This window comes from Zingiber officinale, chromosome 11A, assembly GCF_018446385.1.
Source record: "Zingiber officinale cultivar Zhangliang chromosome 11A, Zo_v1.1, whole genome shotgun sequence".
Taxonomy (NCBI): Eukaryota; Viridiplantae; Streptophyta; class Magnoliopsida; order Zingiberales; family Zingiberaceae; genus Zingiber; species Zingiber officinale.
The window spans coordinates 95,180,269-95,188,805 of record NC_056006.1 but is presented as its reverse complement, the minus strand read 5'-3'; positions in this window follow the sequence as shown (position 1 = coordinate 95,188,805).

Genomic DNA, 8,537 nt, shown 5'->3' with positions numbered 1-8,537 from the left:
GCAGGTTTTCCTAGAGTGGCCATTCGGACACGATTTGGGCCAACCGGATGGTCACGCCGGGCCGAATAGACGATATCGCCGCTCGACTTAATTGGTTTGCTTTATGGGTCTGGGCCTTTGACTGATGATCTGACTTTAACCTTCATGTCCGCTGCTTTTCTTCTACTTTGACCCACTGGTGGGCCCCCTTCATCACTACATCACAAGCCTTCCCCTCAAGTCTAGTCGAAGGAGGCTGCAAGTCTGATTGACTGGACATTTAGTGTGACCTATCATTCTTTCTTCCCAATCAGCTGTGCTTGGGCTCAAAGTTGTCGTTAGGCTGTGATGTCTACTGCCCAGTGTTTATAGCTGTCGTTCGACAGTCGACGTTCTTTGACTCAAGAGTTTATAGCCGCCGTTCGGCTTTTGACGTTCTTTGACTCAAGAGTTTATAGCCTCCGTTCGGCTTTCGACGTTTTTTGACTCAAGGGTTTATAACCATTGTTCGACTTTCAACATTCTTTGACTCAAGGATTTATAGCCGCCGTTCGGCTTAATTGTGCGCAACCCTTAGCCAATTTTCTGTCTCCTTGCTGATCTCTGCTTTGACTGTAATGCCTTTTAAGTTCCACTAATGACACCCTAAATTTTTGAAAATCGTTAAGATCTTCACCCATTAAGGTGAAGCACCTTTGACCATGCTATGTAATCATACTTTCTGCCTCATCATTAATGTCACCTGTAGTCGAATGCCACGTGTCGCCTCTGCATGCCGCCACATGAGTGATATAACAGACGGTTGTTTGAGTTTGATGTGATGGTTGCCTTTTTGGATTCAACGATCGTGATGAATTCCCATTTTCCAAAGCCCTCGATCGGACAACTTATAAGCAACCGTCCTCCCGGTTTTTAAGCCCCCAACTTTTTCTTTTACCTTATTGTCTTCCTTGCGTTCACCGTCATCTTCTCCGCTTCTTCGTCCATAGCCTTCGCAAGTGATTTTCTTTGCAGTAAGCTCTTTCTTCTTTCTTTGAATCCTTGATCTTCCTCCTTCTCTCCGCTTCATGGCTGAATCTCCTCACCCTCCCCCGGCCGTCCTCGAGCTCTGGAACACCTCCACTGAATCTAAATTTAATGGCAACGAGGTTGACCAGATGCAATTAACCTATCGTTTCCCCGACAATTATCAGATCAACCTATGACCGGGCTCATATGCCGCCCGATGGTTTTTTTGCCCTTCTTTAAGGATTAGTCTTTTGTCGGTCTGCGTTTTCCCATTTACCCTTTTTTCTCTAAAGTTTGTAGATATTTTCATATTTCTCTATATCAATTAGTGTCAAACTCTTTTAGATTGCTGTGCGGGGTAGTCATATTGTTGCGTTTGCACGGTATTCCCTTAGTACCTCGTGTGTTTCATTACTTTTACTACCCTAAGCTATCCAAGCCGGGCATCTTTCTGTTTCAAGCCCGAGTGGACGTCATTTACTTAGATAACATGCCTTCCTCAAATAAGCACTAGAGGGAGCATTACTTCTATGTTTGTCTCCTCGTCCGGCCCAAATTTTCGACAGACTAGTAGAGAGAGTTGGCGAAGAGTCTTTGACACTTAGGTGCGAGGGCTTCGCTCACTTATAACATGGTCGAGTGGCTCGTGAGTCTTTGACACGTCAGGTCTGAACCTCATGGCTTATAATTTTGAGGCGCGAGAGCAGACTCACTTATAACTCGCCCGAGCAGGTCGAGAGTCTTTGACATTTAGGCGCAAGGGCTTCACTCGCTTATAACACAGCCAAGTAGCTCGTGAGTCTTTGACACGTCCAGTCTTAACCCCACGGTTTATAATCTTAAGGTACGAGAATATGCTCACTTATAACTCACTCTAGTGGATCGAGAGTCTTTGACACTTAGGTGCGAGAGCTTCGCTCGCTTATAACACGACCGAGCCGCTCGTGAGTCTGGGATATACCCAGTCTGAACCCCGTGGCTAATAATCTTAAGGCATGAGAGCATGCTTGCTTATAACTCGCCTGAGTGGGTCGAGAGTCTTTGACACTTAGGCGCAAGGGCTTCGTTCACTTATAATATGGCCGAGCAATTCATGAGTCTTTGACAAGCTCGGTTTGAACCTCGTGGTTAATAATTTTGACGCGCTAGAGCATGCTCACTTATAACTCACCTGAGTGGGTTGAGAGTCTTTGACACTTAGGCGCGAGGGCTTCACTCACATATAACATGTTCGAGTGGCTCATGAGGCTTTAACATGCCCAGTTTGAAGCCCATGGTTCATAATTTTGAGGTGCAAGAGCATGCTCGCTTATAACTCGTCCGATCAGATCGAGAGTCTTTGACACTTAGGCGTGAGGCCTTTGCTTGCTTATAACATGACTGAGCGGCTCGTGAGTCTTTGACATACTCGGTTTGAACCCCCGCGACTTATAATCTTGAGGCGCGAGAGCATGCTCGCTTAAACTTGCTCGATTGGATCGAGAGTCTTTGATGCTTGCCGAATCTTTGTTTAAACTTTCCTGCATTCATAGAATAAATGGTTTTACAATTTATATCAATTCTACTCCTTGATTACTATCCTACCCGATAGGGCTGCAGATGATTCGCGCTCCATGGCTGGTCGAGATTCCTTCCGGTCTCGTCCTACAGATAGTACGACTCCAAGCTGAGCTTCTGTATCAATTTATAGGGTCCTCCCCATGGTGCCTCTAGCTTGATCACGTCACTGATCGACTTCACTCTTTTCCAGACTAAGTTGCTGGCCTAGAACAATCTGGGAATAACTCGTCAGTTGTAGTTTTGTTTCATCCTCTGTCGATTCAGCATCAGCCAGACTATAGCTTTATCTCTGACTTCGTCTATCAGATCTAGCTCCATAAGTCGTCGCTCGGGATTATCATTGTCATACAGCTATCGCCGATTGGACTTTATGCCAATCTCGACCGGCACCACTACTTCTCCTCCGTACACCATGTGAAATGGAGTAACGCTAGTGACCTCCCGTGGAGTTGTGCGATAAGACCATAGTACGCTCAATAGCTCATCCACCCAGCTTCCTTCTATGTGGTCGAGTCGAGCCCTGAGCCTTTTGAGAATTTCTCTATTGGTGACTTCTGCTTGGTCATTGCTTTGAGGATAAATCACTGAAGTGAAAGCTTGTGTAATACCATAGCAGACACACCACTTTTTGAGCCTCTGTCCTTGAAATTATCTTCCATTGTCAGAGACTAGTTTATGAGGGATGCCGAACCGACATATGATATTTTGCCATAAAAACTTGATAACCATCTGCTCGGTTATCTCAGCGAGCAGTTCGGCCTCTACCCATTTGGAAAAATAGTCCACTGCCACAAGCAGAAATTTTCTTTGACCGGTTGCCATCGGGAAAGATCCTACATTGTCCATGGCCCATTAGTCGAACGGATATGACACGATGGATGCCTTCAGTTCTTTAGTAGACTCGTGTGGTATGTTCTAGTATTTTGACAAGAGAGGTAGGTGGATACCGTCCGGGCAGCATATGTTTGCAAAGTAAGCCAAAAGTACCCTGTCAGTAGGACTTTTCTTACTAACGGCCGGTCGCCCGAATGACTGCCATAGGAGCCTTGGTGAAATTCTTGTAAGATGTACTGAATGTCTTCTGATCTAATGCACTTGAGCAGTGACCTCGAGAAGACTCTCTTGTATAGGTGGTCCCCAATTAATGTGAACTGTCTGACCCTCTTTTTTAGCAGCTGAGCCTGCTCTCGGTTGGATGGCGTGTTGCCCGACTGGAAGAACTCGATCAAAGATGTCCTCTAGTCATTCGAGGTCTCTCCTTCAGGTAGCCTCTCAATATGAGCCACCAACATTACCTGCTCGATCGATTTATCCAGCTATACCGAGGTTAAGAAGCTTGCTGCCTTTGCCAGCTCGTCCACATATTGATTCTCCGTTTGGGGGATTTTTTGGACAATTACTTCTTGAAATTCGACTTTAACTTTTCAAACGCCTCGGCGCATAACCTTAACTTGGCATTGTTTATTTCAAAAGTCCCTGACAACTGTTATGTTACCAATTGAGAGTCCGAGTGGATAATGATTCAGGTGGCTCCTACATACCGAGCCGCTTGTAGCCCGACAATCAACACTTCGTACTTTGCCTCATTGTTCGTGACTCGATAGTCCAACCAAATGGATAACTGCATTCGATCTTCACGTGTTGATATCAGAAGTATGCTCACACCACTACCCTGCCTGGTAGACAATCTATCCACATAGATCTTCCAAGTTGCCTCCAGCTCGATATTCTGTACCTCCGTCATAAAATTGGCTAAGGCTTGCGTCTTGATTGCCAATCTGGGCTGGTACTATATGTCAAATTTGCTTAGCTCCGTGGTTGAGGAGAACCCACCATAGAGTGCTGTTAGCCAATACAATTATAGGATGCGACAAAAAGTATGGGCGTAACCTCCAAGCGGTGAGGATAAGTCCATACGCCAACTTCTCGAGATAGGTGTAGCGACATTCAACATCTTTCAATATATGACTTAAAAAATATATCGGTTGCTATTCAATGTCATTCTATCGCACCAACTCTAAGCCAACCGCCTGCTCTGTGGATGACAGGTACATCTAGAGTGGCTCACCAACGATGAACTTTGCTAATACAGGTGAGGTTAGATAACTCTTGAGCTCCTCCAGCACTTTGTCACAAGACTAACACTTGTCTTACAAGATATTTGGACTAACACATTTTGCGCAGGGCACGCAAGAAAGCAAGTCTACCTTCGGGTGAATAGTGCCCAAAGGCGCCCTCCATGGCTATGGAAGGCGCCTCGGTACTGTTCATGGAAGGTGTCTTTAATGACTATGGAAGGCACCCTTCGCAGGATGATTTTTGGAATCGATCACAGATAAGTGTCGGTTCTCTCTAGATTGAATTTGCCTTATTGGAGGTGCCTTCCATGCTTATGGGAGGCACCCTACAAGCCCTTTATAAGGTAGTCTTGAGTAGACACTTATACAACAAGTACATACAAATTACTGTGCGCACATTTGAGCCTCCGACTGCTCTCGGTTCTTGCTGCAACTCTACTGTGAAGCTGCTCAGCCTGACGACTGCTCCGAGGAGTTCCAATCACGCCCAACAAATAAACATCAACACAAAGTGCCTCATTTCGATTCCTAAAAAATGTTGGTAAAATCTTGTTATTATAATTAATTAATATAAAATGACAAGTGCAGTGTGTTGCAATTGACCTAACTTTTCTTGTACTCGATTCTCTCTTTCGAGGGTACCGGAAGAGGTTTTTAGTGGATTTCCCATCGATAGGTCCGCGAGACCTGGGCCTTGGAGTAGGAGTCGTTGAAGGCTCCGAACAAAGTAAAAATTGATTGTGTTCTTCTCGTGTCTCTTAATCTTTGAATTCTTACTTTCTGTTGCGTACTCGTGTTTTCCAAAATCGTAAAAGAAGCATTTTGAAAACCACGTGATTCAACCCCCCCCTCTCACGTGCGTCACGATCCAATAAGTGGTGTCAGAGCAGGTACCACTCTGATTTAGTGCAACCACCAATCAGGCAAAGGGAGTGATTTTCTTCTCATTTTTGAGCTTTTCGACATAATCCAAATTGGTATAATTATCTCTTTCGAAAATTTTTTTTCGTAACAAATTAATCTGAATTGGTGCAACACCAATTGAGTCGTAATATTTTTTTCTTTCTCCCACACTACTAATCCAAGGTCAAGTTTTGGGACCCTCTCTCTCTTCTCTCTTTGTGTGCAGGATTCATGGTCTAGACTGAGGGTTACATCACTGTCTGACCTCCCCTATTCAATGGCGACGACTTCTCATACTGGAAGAAACGAATGAAAGTCTATCTGAAGACAGACTTCGCTCAGTGGTTCAGCATCATCAAAGGCTACAAGACTCCTATCGACAACTTCGGAAATCTGATGGACTCTGAACGGTGGAATCTGGAGATGAAGAAGAAAGCCCAGACGGACTTCAAAACCCTCAACACACTACAATGTGGGCTAACGAAGGAGGAGCTGAATCGAGTAGGCCCACACGAAAGTGCGAAGAAACTGTGGGACATGCTCATCGAACTGCATGAAGGAACTAGCGACGCTAAGGTAACTAAAAGAGATCTGTTAGGGTTCAATCAAATTCCCACATTGGAAAGATTTGGTAAAGATCATAAGTTTAAAAGGATGCATGATATCTCTATTAGCATGAGGCCTTTTGGGGAGAGCCCAAGAGCAAAGTCATGAGGGCATAGGCCAAAAGTGGACAATATCATGTCATTGTGGAGATATGTGGACATCCTTTGGGCACAACAAATGGTATTAGAGTCATAGTACAGACCAGATGCAATGTGGGGTGGCCTTGAACGAAGTTAAGTGTGGGCTCAGGGTAAGTCAGGTTGACCGGATGCTCGCAGGGAGGCCTAGAGTAGGTCAGGATGACCGGATGCTTGTGGAAAAGACCCTGAAGTAGGTCAGGGTGATCGAATACTCGCGGGGAGGCCCGAAGCACGTCAGGATAACTAGATGCTTGCGAGGAGACCCAGAGTAGGTCAGTGTGACCAGATACTTGCGGGGAGTTGAGTAGGTCAAGGTAACAAGATGCTTGCAGGGAGGCTTGAAGCAGATCAAGGTGATCGAATGCTCGCGGGGAGGCCCAGAGTAGGTCATGGTAACCAGGTGCGGATGCTTGCGGGGAGGCCTAGAGCAGGTCAGGGTGACCATATGCTCGTGGGGAGGCCCGAACCATGAGAGTAATTGTGGTCCTTCGTTTGAGGGGAAGATTGTTGGGGTTCAATCAAAGTCCCACATTGGAAATATTTGGTAAAGATCATAAGTTTAAAAGGATACATGATATCTCCATTGGCATGAGGCCTTTTGGGTAGAGCCCAAGAGCAAAGCCATGAGAGTCTAGGTCTAAAGTGGACAATATCATACCATTGTGGAGATATGTGGACATCCTTTGGGCACAACAAAATCTTTATTTAAATAAGTTATTTAATATAAAAATGCAAGAAGGAGAATCGGCGAGTCAACTCCACATGAGGATAAAAGGCATCCTCAACGGGCTTCACACCATTGACAACCAAATGGAGAACCGCGACCTAATAAGGTATGCTTTAAATGCATTTCCTTGGAATGCATTGTGGGCATCCATCGTGGATGCCTACAAAATTTTGAAGCATCTTTCAAAATATAAAGTTAGACAAATTATTTTATGAACTTGAGCTACACGAACAAACTAACTAACACCAGAACTGAGAAAGGTGTTGCTCTTTTTGCAAGTTCCTCTAAAGAAAAGTCAAGAACCAAGCATGAATTTGAAGGTGAGTCTGACTAAGACTCAGAAGACGAAGAACACTTGGTGAACTTGGTAAGAAAAATGTTCACCAGGAGAAAGAAGAACTTCAGCAGAAATGACCTGCAGAAGATCAACTCCACTACCGAACCAAAGAATGTGTGACTTACTTCGGATGCAACAAGAAGGGTCACTACAAGAACGAGTGCCCAAAGCTGAAGAATAACAAAAACAAGACAACAAAAAAGAAAGTACTCAAGGCGACATGGGACGAATCATCAGATGAATCAGACGCCGAAGATCAGAAGCACCGAAGCTACCTCGCACTGATGGCCCGTGAATCAGATTTAGAGGATGAATCAGAAGATGAGTCCGAACTCGAATCAAGCCACGAGTCCGTACTTATTTTCGAAGGTTCCGATGAGGTATATTTTAATTTAAACAAAAAGTTCTTTAAAGTAATTGCATGCTTAAATAGAAAATTAACTAAACACAAAAATCAAAATAAAATCCTCCTTGAGGAAAACCAACACCTCAAGGGACAAATTAAAAAATCTAATCCAAATCAAGTCGTAAAACTTGAGGAGGAAAATTCAACACTAAAAATTAAAATTAACAAATTTAAAAGGTTGTTAGACAATTTCACAACTACATCAAAAAATTTGGATATAATATTAAATGATCAGAAAGCAGTATATAACAAATCTGGGCTTGGATACAAGTCAAATTCAACAAATAAATTATTTATGTCACATGTAACTCAAAACAAAACATAAACTAGAGCTTGGGTTCTAAAAGCGTGTCTAATCACGCAAGTAGGAATTAACCAATACTATGTACCTAAAAATAAAATATATTGTGTAAAATCAAATAACCTAATTCAAAATCCTAAAACTAAATCAACTAAACCAAAATTAAATCATAAAAATAACTATAGAACAAACTTAAATCCAAACTACCATCAAGTCTATTATAATTACAAAAGTAATCGACATGAATCCAAAACTAAAACTTAAAAAAATTCTTATCAATAATTCAGGGGAGACTCTAAACTAATTGGCACCTCCGAAAGTAACCTACCCGATAGGGTAATTCAGATTAAAGTAAAAAGGGACAAAAGTTTAACTTGACCCATGGTAATGGTGAAGTTTTGGATGATAGTAGGTTAGGGAAGCTCTATCTATGCATGTATAGGAAGATATGACTTCGACCTAGTGTATTTGACTTAGTAGAACTAACTGAAG